This window comes from Artemia franciscana, chromosome 13, assembly GCF_032884065.1.
Source record: "Artemia franciscana chromosome 13, ASM3288406v1, whole genome shotgun sequence".
Lineage (NCBI taxonomy): Eukaryota > Metazoa > Arthropoda > Branchiopoda > Anostraca > Artemiidae > Artemia > Artemia franciscana.
The window spans coordinates 47,729,369-47,746,731 of NC_088875.1; the positions used below are offsets into that span (position 1 = coordinate 47,729,369).

The window sequence follows — 17,363 nt, forward strand, 5'->3', positions numbered from 1 at the left end:
TGTAGTAGTATTTGAATTAAAAATGGAATAGTTGTGGGCAAGTCAAGTCATGGCTAATTGTAGAAAAAGCCAACCCAGATAGTCTAATTAAGTGGGTATCAAGTCATGGCTAATTTTCTCCCCTTCATTGCCAGCGTTACCATCTCCCACTTATGCTACACCTCTCATGCATGTCACTCCACAATGCCGAACTAGAGTCAACCTGTTGGAGGGTCTCCCCGGGGAACACACGCTGGTTGACAGTAGTTTACTTGAAAATTTTTGATTATACTTGAAAATTTTCCTCTCATGCATGTCACTCCAAAGTATAGTATAGTTATAGTACACAGTTGTAGTATTGGTAATACTAGCAGTAGTATTAATAGAAATAGCGGATGTACATATTACCTTTTGGTCAGATAATCTTCCCGTTTAAGCATTCTCTGAAAGTTCCAACTTAATACCCAAATCAATTCATGGGATGCCTGTTTTTGACAATGTAATTGCACATAGCGTCTTCTGATTTATTTCAAATATCCCCTGAATATTCTAAATGAAGTAGTGTAAATGAAGTGGTAGTAGTAGTGGTGGCAGTTTTAGTATTATTGGTAGCATGTATCTTTGATTTTTTGATCCTATCCCTAATCATTTCCTGGATGTTCCAAATTAATATACTCAGTCATTCCTGACTCCCTTCTGAAAATCCATATATACAAAACGTGTTTTGATTTAGTTCAGCACACCCCTCGATATTCTCTGAAAAGCTCACTTGAATACCCTTCGTTTTTTTGGAGAGTAAAGTTCAAACATGTGTACCTTTCTCAATAACATATACTATACGTAAACAATGAGCAAAAATTGTCCAACATACAACCCTTGTCCTGAAGACTGGGGGGAGGTTGACATTACCAAACCTTTCAACACTACAGAACAAAATAGTTCTCTCAAAATTATGGTCAAATGTTTGTGGGGAATGATAGGCTTGGAGGGGGCTGGTTGCCCTCCATTCACTTTTGACTCTTAAAAGGGAACTAGAACTTCACATTTTCAGTCAAATGAGCCTTTCCTAAACTTCACACGACCGCTTCCATAAAAAACTTTATTATGTGAAAACCTAGTTCGGGGTTGTGTATACCCCGAAGACCTTGTTATGTGATCTTTAGACTATTTTCCGAAGAAATGGCTATCTCAAAATTTCTATATGATACACTTGCGGAAAATAAGACTTAAGTGGGGAGCTAGTTGCCCGATCACTTTGACTCTTAAAAAGGGCAATATAACTTCTGATTTCACATCCAATGAGCTCCCTTCGAAGTTTATACGGCCACCCTTTGAATAAAAACCTTATATGCCTCCGGAGCATAACTTATATCCCTTGCCCTCAGAACTGTGGGGGGGGGTCATCCTCAAAGACCTAATTACCGAACCTTTCAACTAAGCTGAACAAAATAACTATCTCAAAATTTTGATTGGATATGTTTGGGGAAATAATGGACGGGGGCGGGCTTGTTGCCCTCCAATCACTTTCTACAATTAAAGAGGGCACTTCGAAAATATTTAGATGAAAAACACACAACAGAGAAAAGTTTCTAAGAAGACGTTCTACTAATTCTATAATATTTTATTCTTTATTTAATTACCTAATATCAACTATTAATAAAATAATAAGAAAAACACTTCCCTCCAAAAGCCATAGTATGATATGGAGGAAGAATAATCAAACAAATCCACAAATATAAAAAAATATATAAGTACTAACATTAGCCTCAGAAGGGGGTTCAGCTTGTTGATAACATCTTAACTTATAATTGTTTAGAATTTTCATTTTAGTGAAGCAACTTGAAGTGCTATTTTCGAATCTCACATATTCTCCTAAGACACTAACAAATTGATTTTGTAAAATTTGGACTCTTTTAAAACTTGACACAAAAGTTGTAGTCCACAGCAAGCAACCATACAACAGATACGGATTGATAAGAGAATGATAGAGGATCATTAGAATTCTTGGTGGAAGCTCATTCCTTAGCCTTCTTCTAAGACCCAATCCTCTTGCCACTTTTGCTACTACTGCATCACAGTTTAGTATCCAACTCAAATTGAAATCAAGATAAGAACCTAAATATTTAACACTAAAAGCTTGATTTAAGAATAGACTATTCAGACAAACTTTGTCATTTAAAATAATCGGAGTACCAATTCTACAAAAGGTAATGAAATTTGTTTTAAAAGAATTAACAGATAGATAGCTAAGTCTCACGAAACTTGCCAGTTCATTTAGGGCATTATTGATCTTTTCATTCAAAAGATTTTCGCAAGATAATGTTACTGTAAAGACAGTGTCATCGGCAAATGAGGTGATTATCGTCCCAGGAATATAAAATCACATTTTATCTACATAAATTAGGTAAATTAGGGGCCCAAGCACCAAGCCTTGTGGAACTCCGCGATAGACTCTATAACTTTTTGATTTCCAGCCGAGCTACAAGAAAAAAGATAAGCACTATAAAGCCTGAACAGATATAAAAAGCCTTAAAATCGATAAACAACGTAGACCGCTCAATAAGATCTTAGAAACAACAGTATCAAAAGCTTTGCTAAAATCTATGAAAATTGAAAGCACCAACTCACCACGTTCAAACGCAGAGTTAACAAAATTTTTGGATGGTGGACTGCATCTATTGCTTAACAGCCTTTCCTGAATCCAAACTGTGTTTCCGTGCATCTCAACATCTCAACAACGTAGACATCTCAATAAGATCTTAAAAACAACATTATCAAAAGCTTTGCTAAAATCTATGAAAATTGAAAGCACCAACTCACCACGTTCAAACGCAGAGTTAACAAAATTTTTGGATGGTGGACTGCATCTATTGCATAACAGCCTTTCCTGAATCCAAACTGTGTTTCCGTGCATCACAACATCTCAACAACGTAGACCGCTCAATAAGATCTTAGAAACAACAGTATCAAAAGCTTTGCTAAAATCTATGAAAATTGAAAGCACCAACTCACCACGTTCAAACGCAGAGTTAACAAAATTTTTGGATGGTGGACTGCATCTATTGCATAACAGCCTTTCCTGAATCCAAACTGTGTTTCCGTGCATCTCAACATCTCAACAACGTAGACCGCTCAATAAGATCTTAAAAACAACATTATCAAAAGCTTTGCTAAAATCTATGAAAATTGAAAGCACCAACTCACCACGTTCAAACGCAGAGTTAACAAAATTTTTGGATGGTGGACTGCATCTATTGCATAACAGCCTTTCCTGAATCCAAACTGTGTTTCCGTGCATCTCAACATCTCAACAACGTAGACCGCTCAATAAGATCTTAAAAACAATATTATCAAAAGCTTTGCTAAAATCTATGAAAATTGAAAGCACCAACTCACCACGCTCAAGCGTATCCAAATCTTTTGGATACCATCCAAATTTTTGGATGGTGGACTGCATCTATTGTAGAACAGCCTGTCCTTAATCCAAACTTTGTTTCCGTGATAAATCCATATAGATTCATATGGTTATACAATCTCCTATGCATGACCTTTTCACATAGCTTTGAAAACAAAGACAACATTGAAATTGGCCTCCAGTTCGAATGATCTGTCTTCGGCTCAATAGTAACCAAAACTCTAAAAAATTACATTTTGATATCAATAGCCACATCTAAAGAATCGCATTTTAATGCTGATTTTAAATATATAAGTTTAATCAAGTTTAGTCTTACCCATCAAAAGTTACGAGCCTGAGAAAATTTGCTTTATTTAAGAAAATAGGGGGAAACACCCCCTAAAAGTCGTAGAATTTTAACGAAAATGACACCATCAGATTCAGCGTATCAAAGAACCCTACTGTACAAGTTTCAAGCTCTTATCTACAAAAATGTGGAATTTTGTATTTTTCTGCCAGAAGACAAATCACGGGTGTGTGTGTGTGTGTTTTTTTTTTTTTTTTTTTTTTTCTGTTTCCCAGGGGTCATTGTACCGACCAAGTGGTCCTAGAATGTCATAAGACGGCTCATTTTAACGGAAATGAAACGTTCTAGTACCCTTTTTAAGTGACCAAAAAAATTGGAGGGCATCTAGGCCCCCTCCCACGCTCATTTTTTTCCCAAAGTCAACGGATCAAAATTTTGAGATAGCCATTTTGTTCAACATAGTCGAAAACCATAAGAACTATGTCTTTGGGGATGATTTACTCCCCCACAATCCCTGGGGGAGGGGCTGCAAGTTACAAACTTTGACCAGTGTTTACATATAGTAATGGATATTGGGAAGTGTACAGAGGTTTTCAGGGGGATTTTATTTTGTTCGTGGGTGGGGCTGAGGGGAGGGGGCTATGTTGGAGGATCTTTCCTTGGATTAATCTGTCATGGGAAAAGAAAAACTCAATGAAAAGGGCGCAAGATTTTCTAGTATCACTATAAGAAAACAATGAAAAATAAACATGAAAACGTTTTTTTCAAATGAAAGGAAGGAGTAGCATTTAAACTTAAAACGAACAGAGATTATTACGCATATGAGGGGTTCTAAAAATGCTTTAGCATAAAGAGCGAGGTATTTAGGAGGAGATATATACCTTGCTCTTTACGCTAAAGTATTTTTAGTAATTTCAACTATTTATTCTACGGCCTTTCTGATTCAGGGGTAATTCTTAAAGAATTGGGACAAAACTTACGAATTAGTGTAAAGAGTGAGGTATTAACGAGGATACAAACCCCCTCGTATACATAATAATAATATAAGATTATGAAAGTTTGTTACGTAAGTTAATTCTTAAGTTACGTATATTTTTACTAATAAAAACGTTCGTTAAAAATTAAAAGTTCTAGTTGCCTTTTTAAGTAACCGAAAAATTGGAGGGCAACTAGGCCTCCTTCTCCACCCCTTATTTCTCAAAATCGTCTGATCAAAACTAAGAGAAAGCCATTTAGCCAAAAAAAGAATTAATATACAAATTTCATTTTAATAATTTATGTGCGGAGAGCCAAAACCAAACATGCATTAATTCAAAAACGTTCAGAAATTAAATAAAAAAAAACTAATTTTTTTAGCTGAAAGTAAGGAGCGATATTAAAACTTAAAACGAACAGAAATTACTCCGTATATGAAATGGGTTGTCCCCTCCGCAATCCCTCGCTCTTTACGCTAAAGTTTGACTCTTGGCCACAATTCTACTTTTTAAAACAATTAAAAACTTTAACGTAAAGAGCGAGGGATTGCGGAGGGGACAACCCATTTCATATACGGAGTAATTTCTGTTCGTTTTAACTTTTAATGTTGCTCCTTACTTTCAGCTAGAAAAATTAGTTTTTTTTTATTTAATCAAATATAAAAGGCAGGGCAGCAAATATACCATTACTAATTTAAATGTTAGCAGATTGAGACCATCACTCCCAGACGAATTTGACTTCATCAATCCTATTATTTGCTTCATCTCCTCCAGATTAGTTTCAGCAATGTTCATGTTTTCCCCCAAATCTCTTTATCTTCAAAAGGCTCGCCAATTTACTGCTATCATTATATGGAATTTCACTTGTTGATTCACCTATTTTGAAAAATACTCACCCAAAACATCAGAAATTTCACTCCTTTCAATAACCATTCTATCGTCAACTTTTAGACTAGTTGGGTTTTCATTCTTCTTGCCACCATTTAATAATTCATTAAAGGTTTTCTACGTACTTTCATGTTCCCTTTATTATTTTCAAATTTTAGTAGGCTGATGATGGTAGGCTCCCTAGGCACGCAACCTTGGTTACTGGTTCGACTTTTTTGCCGCTTACTACGACATGAAGAGGGACGTGTTTGGGATTTTCGTGGATCGCTCAAATTTTGTCTTCTTTGGGTTTATTCGTACGCCGAAGCTATTTGATGCAGATTTAAGTTCGGAGACTTGGGCCTGTAGACTGGACTCGGTTTCTGCCACCACAACGAATGCTCAGAAGACTCACTAATTGTTACATCATCACAGGAAGTAGGGAGTAGGCGAGATCGAACGAATATGTTATGGATTAATGCTGCTGAATGCTGAATAATGCGCGTTGGAATTCCTACTAGAAGATATAATTCATGACTAAAAAAAGGGTAAAAAAAACTCTGAAGTATCATTATTCAAACATAAAAGATCAAAATTAAAATCACACATGCAAATAAACTCGGAAGTACTCGACTGGATCTCGTCCAAAACCAAGTGCAAACTCGTCCCATTGAGTACTCGATTGCTTATAAGCCTCGCTTATCAAAACTTTTTTCCCGCTAATTTCCAGCCAAAGAGTAAGAGTTTCAACCTTACCTTCTATCCAAATGGAATAATCCTCTCTCACATTAGCCACAATATGCTCCTTAACTAGAAATACTAAACCTCCACGTGCCTTCGTCTTTCAGTTTTTTACAATAAGTTGGTATCCTGGAAAATTGAAAAGTTCTTTATGAAATAAAATATGATACTTATAATAAAACCGTTAATTTTTTTTCTAAAATTTGTTAGGAATCGTACTTGACCAATTAAGCTTTATTCGTACAAATTCGATATTTGGATGCAATCACTATCAATAAAAAGTTGCGCTTATTAATTAAATTAATTTCTTAAATAATTGACTAATAAATTATTATATTTTAACAGTTTTACGAGTTTTGATAATAATAATTAAATGAATGTTATAACTATACTTCGAAACGTTTCAAACAACACTAATTTTTTGTGATAATTGTGTTCATTGTGATCAACTGACGAATTTTTATTGCTTCCTCTTTTTCAATTTATTTCTGTTTTTAAAATAATTGCGCTTTTACTAAGAAGGACAATCTCTGGTATTTATTGATAGTTGATCAAAGGTCTGTTTTGAATATGTATTGGAAAAATAAAATAGGGAATAAAGAAATCTGCTGGCATTATGGTTATGAACGAAACAAGGCCAGAAATTATTAATATTACAAGTATTAAGAATAACTGTCAAAATCTAAAATCATATTTTCGTAGGTTTCCAGTGTAGATTTAGTACTTTTAACTTAAAGTCAATAATTTATTAGTTTTTAGGATATCGAGGAGGAAGAAGAAGAGATTCTTGAGATTAAGGGACTTGACCTTGATCGTGGTGGAAGAGGAGCGACCCTTCCAATGTTAGTCGCAGACAAAATTCTTGAACCAGGAAAGGGCATTATGTCCATTGACTATTTGGTAAATATTTATGTTTGTGTTTGTTTTCTTTGGAAATAAAATTAAAATAGTCATGGATGTTTCAATGGAAGTAACCTAAAACGCGTTTTCTCTTGTTGCTTTTAAAATAATCATGGCTGGTTTGATGTTGGTAAACTGCAAAAAAATGCGTTTCTTCTGGGAGCTCTTAAAAGAATCAGCCCTATCTCTATGGCTGTAATCTACAAAAACCTCATTTATGCTGTGTGGAAAAAAAATCATGCCTGTTATGATGGTGATAATGTATAGAGAAGAATTGCGGTGAATGTTTTTCTGCAGGGAAACTCATGGCAAGATAATCTACGAATGGCAAATTTTTCTCACTAGCCATTGTTTTTAATACGCTTTTCAAATTTTTGTCCATTATGGTGCGTTCTTCTGTGGTTTGTTCTTTACTAGCAACCATTATTCAGCGCATAGGCAATTCCCTCTAATGCGGAGGATAATTTCTGTTTGTTTAAGAATTTAGTGGCTTTCATTTTGCTCTCAATCTTTAAAGACGCCTCTAAATCCTCGGTTACTGTGGGCTAGGGTTATTTTTTTTTCACTAGGCTATCACTAATGTGGCAACCACGATTTATATATAACGCACAAGATAATCTATGTCTTGCACTGATTCGTCCTTAATAATTTTTTTGCTTCTGGCTTCTTCCTAAATTAAAGTCATGAAATCAATATTGATACTTTGCTTTGGCAAAATATATTGAAAATGGTTGCATAAAAGCATGGACACGGTCTGGAATCTGGGTTGGGGAGTGACTGAGAACCAGGAGGCTTCTTAGGGGAAAGCTTATTGGAAACTTCTTTGATGCCCACTTAGGATGTTTGTTTTCCATGTTGAGTGGCAATCTTACATATTGTTATGCTCAGGCAGGTTAGTCGTGAGTCAAAAGCGGGGTATGGAGGCCATATTTGTGGTCCCCTGCTGCTATTTTTTTGCATAACACTACCAGTGCAAAAGAAATTTCAGGAAATTATATGGAAGTGTTGCCTTATTGACGCCTTAGGATTGAACGACTAAATAGATGATGAAGTTCCTGTGTAACTGTGATCGTAATATTCAGTACAGAGGAGGGAAGAGAGTAATTGGATGAAGACTCAATGAAATTTAGAGAAAAAAATCCTAAAGAACCCTGAAATTAGATGTTTTTCGATTATAGAGTAGACTTCAAAAAAAGGGGACCTGCAAAATAAGTTCCCTCATAAAAAATTCTTGACATTTTTTTGTGGCCTGGCTTTGGGGGTTTGCCCTCTTCTTAATGGGCCTGTTTTCAGAGTAGGGGATCTGTAGGTTCATTATAAATGGGGCTTAGATAGTTATCTCCGGTATCTCTATTGAGGTGGACCTTTTTGTGAATGTGCTTTTTTTTCAACTGCTACTCTGGAAACTTGCATGAGACCTTTAACAGGGGCAATAATGAAGGTGTTATCAAATAAAAGAAATAGTTAGAGTTGTCATAGGCCTGTTGAGCTAAGGCGGAATTAAAAGTCTCAGGCCTTTTGCCATGATCCCATGGCTTTGTGAATAGATGGTGCCGGTGTTTAACCTCTTGGCGATAACCCCTCCGGAAAATACCTCCCCAGAAGATATCCCCCTCCCGAAAACGCCCCCGCGGATAATTCTCCCTGTAAAAAATATCCTTTCCCACCACCACAGAAAATACCCCGCGTGGAAAATAAGGCTTTTCAAATTTGAGAATTTTATTTGAGTTTTTTTTTTTTTATTTCCGTAGGGGCAAGTAATTTTGGTACTTGTGTTGTTATGCGTCATTCACTCAAGTTTAGGCTATGTAAAACTCGAAAACAAACCGGTTTTTTCATTAGTTTTTTCAGCGTAGTGGGAGACAAGACAAAGACAAGTCACAGAAGAGATGGGAAATATATAATTCGGGCTATATATTTGCATACAAAGGGGGGGGGTAAGCATTTTGACAGTTTTAAGTCAGAAAACAGTTTTTACTTCATAATATGCAGAATAATTGTACCTAACACATTTTGCATCCAGACCCACTTTACTTTATCCCTCCTCCCCCCCCCCTAACGCGTAAATATATAGCCCAAATTTGTTTCTAAAGTAACGGGGACTTCAGCGAGGAAACCGGTTTTTCTTGAGTTTTGCACATCGTAAACTTGAGTGAGTGGCCTATAATATACAAGTAGCGGAATTTTTTATGGAGAGAGAGAGCTGGATTTCTCGATGCTATCTAAAAACGATCAGAGATTAAACTTAAAAAAAAACAACTTTTTTCAACTGAAAGTAAGGAGCAACATCAAAACTTAAAACGAACATAAATTTTTACTTATATGAAATGGGTTGCCTCCTTCTCAAGATCTTGCTCTGAACGCTAGGTTGTTTTTTTTATAGAACTCTCTCGTTTTGAGTTTGAATAGGTTATTTATTGTAATATCTGTTCGTTTTTGGTTTTACTCATTTATCGTTGCTGATTTATGGTAGTTTTACGCTTAGAAACTTATTTGAATTTATCTCTACTCATTTTTGGCTTAATGAGGCTCTTTACTGTCATTTGACAAACTCATTTTTTGGAATTTTTTTTAATTAATTTCTGTTCATTTTTTATTGATAGCCTTTTTCATAGAAAAAAAATTAATATTTTTTTTCTATTAGACTCCATAGTTTATACTTTGAAGATTAGTTGACTTTATTTCTGCTCATTCCTGGTTTGAAGAGGCTGTTTACTTTTCTTTCAAAAACTTCTTCCGTATGTTTCCCACTAAAAGACACTATCTGTAATTAATTAAATAAAAAAACAGCAAATTTTTCAACTGAAAGTAAGGAGCAACATCAAACCTTAAAAATTAGTGAAATTATTACGTAAATGAAAGAGGTTGCCTCCTCATCAAGACCTCGCTCTTTACACTAAAGTTTCTTGTATAGAATTTTAAAACAAAACTTATTCGTCTAGTAGCGTAAAGAGCAAGGGTCTAATGGAAGGGGCAACTTCTTTTATATATGTAATAATTTCTCTTCGTTTTAGCTCCTTACTTTCTGTTGAAAAAACTTGTTTTTTTTTTATAGATATCTGATCGTTTTAGAATAACACCGGGAAATCCTGCTCTCTCTCCGGGAAAAATTTCGGTACTTGTGTATTATACGCCATTCAATCAAGTTTACGATGTGTAAATCTCGAGAATAAGCCGGTTTTTTCATTAGTCTCTTCGTTACTTTACAAACAAATTTGGGTACTAGATTCGCACATTAGGGGGGAGTACTGCGGGTCTGCATGCATAATGTGTTAGGTACAATTATGAAATAAGAATTGTTTACTGAAATCAAACTCTCCAAATACTTTACCCCCCCCCCTTGTGTGCAAATATATAGCCCGAATAATATATTTCCCATATATTCTGTCACTTGTCTTAACCTCGTTTCGCGCTAAGGTGAAATAAACTAACGAAGAAACCTGTTTTTTCTCAAATTTTACACAGCGTAAACTTCAGTGAGCAGCGTATAATACACAAGTGCCAAAATTGCTTCCCCCAACGGAAATTAAAAAAAAATGAAACTCAAATAAAATTCTCAAATTTGGAAAGCCTTATTTTTCACGCGGGGGGGTATATTCCTACGAGAAGTATTTTCGGGGGGGGGGGGGTAAACACCTAGAACCAGATTGATGACCTGTGTTCCAACAACCTATCCCCCAGTTGTGGATAGGCTCTTCCAACACAAACAGACGCAAGAACTTGGAGAATGTTCAAAAATAACATTTAGGTTATGTTTTTATGGGATTCTTCTCTGTTTATTACTTAATTTGGGAATGTAGCGTTAAACAGTGAAAAGTGTCTTATCACTTACCACCGGTATGATGTGTGTTGGCGGTTGAGGATTTGATTGTTGAGTTCATTTTATTTGATAACAGCTTCATTATTGTCCCCGCTAATGTTCTCATGCAAGTTTTCAAGGAGGCGGTTGAAATAAAAAAGCTTCTCAATATTTTTTCAGATCGAAAGTGTCTAATATGGCTTCATTTTAAGGGAGCTAACCCTTCTAGGTTTTGATGGTTTGACTCTGCTTTCATTTTTTTTTATCATTTTTTGGATGGAAAGGGTAAGACTAGTTATAGTTTTATTATTTCTCCTGTTATGTTTTAGTTCTATATTTTTTTTTGAATTTTTATCCTTTTTTATCCATCTTAACATGAGTAGAAAAAAAAATCAAATAATTTTCTAAGCTTAAAACTACCACAAATCATCATCGATAAATGAATTAAACCTAGAACAGACATATATTACAATGAATAACCGATTCAAACTCAAAACGAGAAAGTTTTATGAAAAAAACTTTAGCGTAAAGAGCAAGATCTTGAAGAGGAGGTAACCCCTTTCATATAAGTAATAATATCTGTTCGTTTTAAGTTTTGATGTTTTTCCTTACTTTCAGTTGAATAAACTTGTTTTTTAAGTGTAATTTCTTATCATGTTTAAATAATACTGGGAAATCTGTCTCTCTCTCCATGGAAAATTCCGGTACATGTGTATTATACGGCATTCAATCAAGCTTACGATGTGTGAAACTCGAGAACAAACCGATGTGTGAAACTCGAGAACATTAGAGGGGGGGGGGTTAAAATATATCGGGTCTGTATACAAAATGTGCTAGGTACAATTATTCTGTATAATATGAAACAAGAATTGTTTTCAGACTTCAAACTGTCCAAATATTTTACTTACCCCCCTCCCTTATGTGCAAAAATGTAGCACAAATTTATATATTTCTCATATATTCTTTCGCTCGTCATTGTCTTGTGTCGCTCTAAGCTGAAAGAAACTAACGAAGAATTCGGTTTGTCCTCCAGTTTACTCAGCGTAAACTTTAGTGAGCGGCACATAATACACAGATTCCATAAATCCTTCTTCCTACCTTCCTACCGAAATTAAAAACAAAAACTGAAGAAAAATTCTCAAATTTGGAAAGCCTTATTTTCTACGGGGGGGGGGTATTTTTCACAAGGGAGGGTATTTTACTCGGGGAAATATTTTCTGGGGGGGGTAAACCCCTAGAACCAGATTGATGACCTATGTTCCAGCATCCTCTCCCTTAATTGTTGCTGGGTTCTTCCAACACATAAACAGTCGCAAGAACAGGGAGAATATTCAAAAATGGCATTAGGTTATGTTTATTTAGGATTACTCTATGTTTATTGCTTAATTTTGAAATATAGCGTAAAAAAGTGAAAAGTGTCTTATCACCTACCAACGGTATAATGTCTATTGTTGAGTTCATTTTATTTGATAACACTTCCACTATTGTTTCGCTAATGGTCTCATGCAGGTTTTCAAGGAGGCAGTTGAAATAAAAAAACCTCTTAGCGTTTTTCAGATCGAAAGTGTATAATATGACTTCATTGTAAGGGAGCAATCCCTTCTAGGTTTTTGGTTTGATGGTTTTGATGGTTTGATGGTTTTGGAAGGGTAAGATTAGTTATTGTTTTGTTATTTCCCTTGTTAAGTTTTAGTTCTATATTTTAATTTTTATGGAATAATTGGTTGGTATTGTAGGTTCATTTTGGAAAATGAACCTACAAAACAGAAACTTAATTAAAAAACAAACTATAACTAGTCTTACGCCTTCCATCTGAAAAATACTCTTAAAGATTAAAACGGTTATATTAAAGACACTTGAAAGAACCGTTAAATCCTCAAAACCTGGAAGGGCTAGCGCCCTCAAGATGAAGCCATATTATACACTATCGATCTAAAAAAAAAGATGGATAAAAATAGGATAAAAATCTTAAAAAATTGAACTTTAAAATTAAAATTTAATAAGAAAAAATAATAAAACTGAAACTATTCTTATCTTTTCCATCCAAAAAAAAGATAAAGAGGGTTATATTAAGGAAATCTGAACCAAAATTCTTGCTTTGAAGACTTAAGCCAGCTAAAAGGATTAAAAATTTACTAGTCTCTGGAAAATAGAAAAATTCATATGGTAATAAACGCCATTTTATTACCATAAAAATATGGTAATAAACACCTTGATGAAACAAAAATGGAATGTTATTATCTTTGAATTTCATAAAATAAATAGTGTAAATATAACACCGGTAAAAAAGCCAAGAAGTTAGAAATAAAGGTGGTTTTGGTATATTATGTTAATAGCTATCTGAAATGGAGTAAGATGAGGGCCTATTTCATCAGGGCATATTCAAAAAAATCTTTCCCATACCTGCTGAGTGAAAATTAAAATAAATTATAAATCTTCTTCTAACACAAACTTTAAAAAAAAACATCTAACGTTCTGACTTCACCCACGAAAGGTCTTATTTGTGGAAAAAAAAAAAAAAAAAGAATCCAAAATGCTCCAGAGTTTGGTAGGGTTTGGGGTGTTGTGAAAGAAAGGCAAGTAGGGTGTGTGTAACTGAAGCATTAAAGAGCCCTAGGTTGTAGCCATATAATCCCCCTTTTGTTCAGAAAAATTAAAAAATAGTCTATGACGAATAAAATGCTAAAAATCTTATCACTAATTGGAAAAGACTATTGGTGCTGCTATTATACTCCACCACTAAGGATTTCCAAAATTTCTAATTAGAAGGCCCAAGATATCTTAAAGGGTTAATTATTCAACTAAACGATGTGGCGATTTATCCCCTGTGTCTCCTATTCCTTATCCCCTTGTATCTCCTTACACAATTTTTCAAGGCCTTTCTATCTCCTTATGCCATTTCTCAGTATTCCCCCTACCTTCTTATGCAGTATGTCTCGAACCCCTCTATGCTCCAATGCAATGTGTAAGTATTCATATATGTTGTAATGTAATGTGTCATGAACTTCCCTATACTGAGTTCTGAGCTCTTTATTTAACAATAAAATCCATAAACAAAAAAAAAATGTTTCAAGACAATCTCCCCCATAAGGCTCCATGGCCGGGAAAGAACAGGGGAGAAAAAAATACCAAAAAAAAATATAAACAAAATCCAAAAAACAAAATTGAGTCACCCACCTTAATAATCTCCAAAAAATGACAAGCTAGGCAGGGGGTAGCACATTATTTCACCAACTCAATTAAATATCCAACTCAATCCAGAGACACCAACTCCAAGGGAAACCGGAATATAAAATAAAAAGACAAAAAAAAAAACAAACAAACAAAATTATTTACTAGCTAGAAAATCTCTAACATAATTTTTGAACATACCAAACGTGTGGCAGCTTCGTACGAACTCTGGGAGCGTGTTCCAGATCCTATTGCAAGCTGTCAGAGGGTTGAAGTTAGACCTCACTGACGGTGTGTGAAGAACCAGTAAATTATTGGAAGTGCGGAGATGGTAAGTCGATTGATCAGAAACAAAAGATATATTATTACATAGGACAGCAGGAAGATGGCCGTGCAACTGTAAAAAAATGAAAGAAGAATAAGAAAGAAAATAGAGAGATTTTAAATCAAGCAAGGGTTTAAGTGAAAATTGGTTAGTTTCCTGAATAAGAGTCCTTGCTTTATCATAAAGTTTTGAAAGTGGCTTCATAGACGAGGGAAAAGTTGACATCCAAATAACAGAACAATATGAAACATAAGACTGAACTAGGCTGCAGAACAAGATTCTATGAATCGACCCTGGAAATATATATTTGAGCTTTCTAAGGATTCCGATACTCCTGGAGACTTTCATTTTAATCAGGTCAGTATGATGCTTGAACGAAAGATTTTCGTCAAGCAAGATGCCTAGGAATAGAACGTAACGATCCTTAGGTCTACTTAGAGAACCTCTTGATACATTTATTTCATTTAAATCAGGGCAAGCCTTTGAGACTCTGGAGAAAAAGAGGAAACATGACTTTTCGACATTTAAGGCAAGATAATTTACATAAAACCACTGGATAACTCTTTCAAAAAGGGCTATCATCCTTGAACGAAGATCAGACTCAGTTCTACCAGTTATGCCAAGAGTACTGTCATCAGCAAAAGCAATAAGTGTAGCTGGTAAGGACAAACTCTTGTCACAGCTAGTGACGGATACTGGTTGACAAAGTCGACAGCAAATGGTAGGTTTTAAATTTTTAACCGCATTAATAAGGCTGACGTGGATTAAAAAGAGTATCGGTCCAATGACAGATCCTTGTGGAACGCCAAACTCTATTCCAGAAGGATTAGAAAAGTTCGGATGAACCGAGATGACTCGACCAGATGAACCATGAATAAGCATTCCCTCTTCTACCAATATGGGACATTTTCAAAAGTAGAATCTTGTGTGTTAATGAGTCAAACGCTTTTCGAACATCAAGAAAAAGAGCAGCAGGTATCAAACCAGAGTCAAGAGGATGATGACACGAGCACGCTTTAGAGCACTTGGAAAGACACCATTTTCAAAAGAAAGATTGACAAGTCTCGTGAGGGCACACACAATGACAGGAAGAATGAACTTGACAACCTTAGTCGGAATACGGTCTGGGCCAGAGGATGAAGAACCCCTCAAACAATTGACAATTCTGGCTATTTCAGCTTCAGAGACAGGTTCCAATGCCATTGATTTAGGACAAGGCGGTCCTAGATAAGACCTAAAATCAGGTAGAGAAGAAGAAGGACTTACAGAAGAGGCTGTAGTTTGGCCGATATTAGCAAAATAGGAAATAAACGCATCTTGAACTTTTACCTCTCCCTCTACATTTTTCCCGTCAATCATAACACTTGAAGGGACAGAAGGAGGCAGAAAAGATGACCTGATAACAGAATTGATTACTTGCCATGTCTTTCTAATGTCTTTACCGCACGCAGAGAATTTTCTATGATAAAATAACGATTTAGCCCTTCGGCAAAGCGAATTGTAAACTCTTCTATAAGCTTTGAAAAGTTGAAGCCGAGAATCACGCAAAAATAGCTTAGAGCACCTGTAAGCCTTCCAAAGATAATTTTTCTTCCTCCAGCTTTTAAGGAGTCCAGGGGTGATCCAAGGATTCAAAGGGGTTGTTCTTTTTGATGTTGGATTCAACTGGGGTGCATCACATGTATCAAAAATAACTTCTTTCAAAGAATCATAAATGAATTAAACAAAGAATCTATGTCAGATCCATTTTCAAAAATACTCCACGAACGACCCACCAACCGTGACCTAAGAATATGCAAGCCCTGATCATTAAATTTTTAAGAGGAAAAACCTGCTTCTTGGGTCCTCCTTGGCAACGAATTGGAAAAATCATACATGGAAAAAACAGGAAAATGGTCTGAGATATCACTCATCAATATAGAATTTCGCACCAAGGCCAAAGATGAAAAAATATTATCAAGCATAGAAGCAGTAGTGTTAGTTATGCGAGTTGCAATGGATGCAGAAGGTAGTGTTGGAAAATCCAAGGTCGAGGATGACCTCCGGCCACGCAAATTAAGGTCAAAGTCACCCATAATTACAAGTTCACATAAATGAAGTTGGATTATTTCCAAGACCACTTCAAGAATCTGAAGGAAAGAGGGAACAGACCCACTAGGAGACCGGTATATATTACCAACAATCAAAGTTTTAGCTTGGGTTTTAATCTCAATAAATATGGATTCAAAAATTCCTTATTCATTTCTTGACAGGTCATGTCTAACAGAGTACGGAAGATATTCCGAAACATAAACAGCAAGGCCACCTTTACCCATCCTACTTCGATTCAAATATTCCATCTTGTACCCAGGGATATGCAATAGAGATTCGCTTTTCGAATCAAGGAAAGTCTCACAAAGACCAATGAAGTCAGGGTGGCCACTACACAATAATTTTTGCAATAAAAGTATTAGAATGATTTTTCTCGATTATAAAATTGCGGACACTGGAAAGTAATTCGAAGGATTTTTTTCAACCATAATCTTCCAAATGTCAATCCTTTTTTTATGTAAAATTTTTAATATCAACATTTGAACACTACGGTTTCATCAGATCTGTAGTGAGCGGCTTGGACGATGTAATCCATCATAACTCTTCTTTTGTGGAACCAGCGTACAGAAGTCTACTGGGCAAAATGGACGACAGCTATGGGAGCATTTTCTAAGTTACGGCGATGTTTGCGGATAAAAACTTAGATAGACACGGAACTCGTGCTAGAGGAATTGACCAGGACTGAGGTCAAAAGCTATAAAGTCACTGATTGCGGCATCTTTGAGTCCCTATTATGTGAAATCTATGCAGTTAAATCGATATTCCCAACTCTCTGGTCAGTTTACCAGAGGATTGTGACAGCATCACCAACTTTG

General features: G+C 35.5%; 1 long non-coding RNA gene across 1 annotated transcript in view; it reads left to right on the forward strand.

The window, feature by feature from the left end:
• The first annotated feature begins 6,796 nt into the window (after positions 1-6,796).
• The window catches only part of LOC136035115 (uncharacterized), a 39,019-nt gene continuing 28,452 nt past the window's right edge, over positions 6,797-17,363 (forward strand). The window contains exon 1 of the long non-coding RNA XR_010619338.1: positions 6,797-7,162. This is a non-coding gene — a long non-coding RNA (uncharacterized LOC136035115). The remainder of the gene's footprint in view (positions 7,163-17,363) is intronic.